The following is a 3,408-nucleotide window of genomic DNA, read 5'->3' as shown; positions in this document are numbered from 1 at the left end:
TGCACAAAAATGCCCATACTTGCAGATAGTACCCATTTGACCTAGCTTCAATGGCTGGATGATCAGAGCTCAGTTAGAGGAAGAAAGAAGAGGAAAAAATGTAATCCACTACAATTTGATTAACTTGACCTATACTTATGGATATAGTAGCTTAAAAGAGGGAAGGAATCTTCATAGCAAGGATCATTCCCATCCCCTCTGTACACAGGGTTGACAGGAATGGGCAACTTAGACACTAGCTATCTAAAATGGGGGGCTATAAAAGCATGACGTGACTAGCCTACAAGTTTTCAAGAGGGAGTTTAATTTCAGAGGGTGCGGGGGAAGATAGACTCTCCACCTTTCTGGATGGGGATAGTGAAAGGAGATGGGACTAAGACTCTTGTGGTTCCATAGTGAATAATTGTTATCAGGACTGATTGCGATTGTTGCAAATGTTAAAGGTAGACATTTTGTAACAAAAAGAGGGGAGTGGTTGATCTTGCAGTCCAGGAGTGGAGGACCCTGGAACCATCAAGGGAGAAGAGCAGAGTATGGGACTCTACCCAGAGAAACAGTGACACCAGAGATGGAGGCAGAGATGATGATGCAGAGAGATGATTGGGGACTCTAGACTCAAGGAGCGAGAGGGTCTGTGTGCTGGCAGCCAGGGGTCAGGCTTGCAAGGTATGCCCTTTGGTTGTTTGAATGATTATACATTCCTGAGTGCTTTGGTGTACATCAAAAATTAAAAATTAAAAAACAGAGGGAATAAAAGCAAATACTGTTGAATGATGATGCATGGAGGGGATTGTAATCATTGCAATGAAACGAAATACGATGGGATGAATGTAAAGCTGATGTCCTCCCATGTAAACCATCACTCAATTTACAATAAAAACTTGAAAAGAAAAGACTTTGCAAATAACATATAGCATTTGCAATAAAGCAGTAAATATACAATTTTAAAAAGAAAGACATGAAGGTATTGAAGGAAGATGTCCAAGCTGCACTGAAGGAATTGGCAAAAATCAAGGCTCTAGGAATTGGCAAAATACCAATTGAAATGTTTCAACAAATGGGGGGAGCACTGGAGGGTCTGATTCCTCCATGTCAATTTGGAAGACAGTTGCCTGACCAACGAACTGGAAGAAATCCATATGTGTGCCTATTGCAAAAAAACATGATCCAACAGAATGCAGAAATTATCGAAAAATTATCACATGCAGGAAAAATTTTGCTGACGATGATTCAAAATTGGCTGCTATAGAACATCAACAGGGAACAACCAGAAATTCACATCAGATTCAGGATCTCTATGAGTTGGAATTGACTCAATTGCCCCTAATAACTGCAGTGGGAGGGTGGGGGAAGAGTGGGGCTTTGGTAGAGTAAAAACTGAGGTGGAAAGATATAGTAGTTTTAACCAATTGTGGTTAAAATATCTTCTTTTGGAAATTTCACAAAAACATACATATATGACAGTGTGAATACATGTGGTTGTTCGGTGCCATTAAGTCAGTTCTGACTCAGCAACCTCATGTACAACAGAACAAAATACTGCCTAATCCTGTGCCATCCTCACATTTGATGCTGGGTTTGAACCCATTGTTGCAGCCACTGTGTCAATCCATCTGGTTAAGGGTCTCCTCCTTTTTTTGCTGACCCTCTACTTTGCTAAGTATGTAGTTTCTTCTGCAGAAACTGGTCCCTGCTGATGATGCCCAACGTACATGTCCATCCTTGCATCTAGAGGGTATTTTGGTTGTACATCTTCCAAAACAGAGTTGTTCATTCTTTTGGCTGTTCATGGTATATTTAATATTCGTTGCCAACCATAATTCAAATGCATCCATTCTTCTTCAGTCTTCCTTATTCAATCCATTTTCACAGGCATTTGAGGTGATTGAAAATACTATGCTTGGGTCAGACACTCCTTAGTGCTCAGAGTGATAGCTTTACTCTTTATCACTTTAAAGAGGTTTTTTGGAAGCAGATTTACCCAATGCAAATCTGATTTCTTGATTGCTGTTTCTATGAACACTGATTGTGGATCCAAGTAAAATGAAATCCTTGACAACTTCAATCTTTTCTCCATTTACCATGTTGTTGGTCCAGTTGTGAGGATTTTGTCTTCTTTATGTTGAGGTGTAATCCATACTAAAGGCTGTATTCTTTCATCTTCAACAGCAAGTGCTTTAAGCCCTCTTTACTTTCAGCAAACAAGGTTGTTCATCTATACTTCGAAAGCTGTTAATGAACCTTCCTCTAATCCTCATGTCGTGCTCTTCTTCATATCACCCAGTTTCTGAAGAGAATGTGGAATGAAGGATATCATTGCTGATATGAGGTGTTGTTGTTATGTGCTATGGAGTCGATTCTGACTCATAGCGACCCTGTACAGAGTTTCCGAGGCTGTCAATCTTTATGGGAGCAGAAAGCCTTATCTTTCTCCCGCAGAACATCTGGTAGTTTCAAACTGATGACTCTGAGGTTAGCAGCCCGATTCATAACCACTACGCCACCAGAGCTCCTTGCTGATATGAAGTGGCTCTTGGCTGAAAACAGAGAATACCAAATTATGATTAACATTGTGAAGAATGGGAATTCCAGACCGCTTAATTATTTTCATATGGGACCTGTACATAGACCAAGAGGCAGTCATTGGGACAGAACAAGGAGATACGGTGTGTGATTCAAAATCACGTACTGACTCAACAGCACCCAACAATAACACCAAACTGTGAGAACACAAATTTCTGTTTGTTAAAGCCACCCACGTAGGATATTTCAGTTACCGTAGCACTAGGAAACTAAGACAGGTGGGAATGCACTGTGCTTATGTTGATAACCATCTGTAGACACTTTCATATTTAGTTAAGTCATCCAAGTGTATAAAGGCTTCTGGGAGTACTCCTGTCATCCACTGTGCTGAATCACCTGGCATCTGGAAGGTACAGAGTCAGAATTCAGATCACTGCACTCACATGACCTGCCATGCCCAGCACCCACATGCTTTCTATCAGTGATAGAAAAACAAGGTTTGATATCTACAGCATCAGCAGCTAGTCTGAAAAAGTCTCCCTAACTTCAGAGTTAACTAATGCAAAGATTATGTGATCTTTAAAATATTTTAAATGTTTTTGTATTTGTTTTATACTATTTTAAATTTATTCCATTATTCCAAGTAATCATCTTTGTATGTAATTTTGTATTTTTTAAAGAAGCTCCCCCAGAATAGTACCTACTTAAAGTCCCTGTTCCTATATCCCTGCCAAATTGAACCTCATATTCTCTCACTCAAGAATCTGAACTGAGGCTTCTGTATGGCTAGCACTGGAACACGTAAACTCAGGAGCTCTGGAGAAACCACGTTCCTCACTGTGGATAGAATACTTGAAAAAGTAAGTGTGCTTGTGAGTAAGAGAG

The sequence above is a fragment of the Chrysochloris asiatica genome, unplaced genomic scaffold (assembly GCF_000296735.1).
Source record: "Chrysochloris asiatica unplaced genomic scaffold, ChrAsi1.0 scaffold00339, whole genome shotgun sequence".
NCBI lineage: Eukaryota > Metazoa > Chordata > Mammalia > Afrosoricida > Chrysochloridae > Chrysochloris > Chrysochloris asiatica.
Note: the sequence above shows the minus strand (reverse complement) of the source record.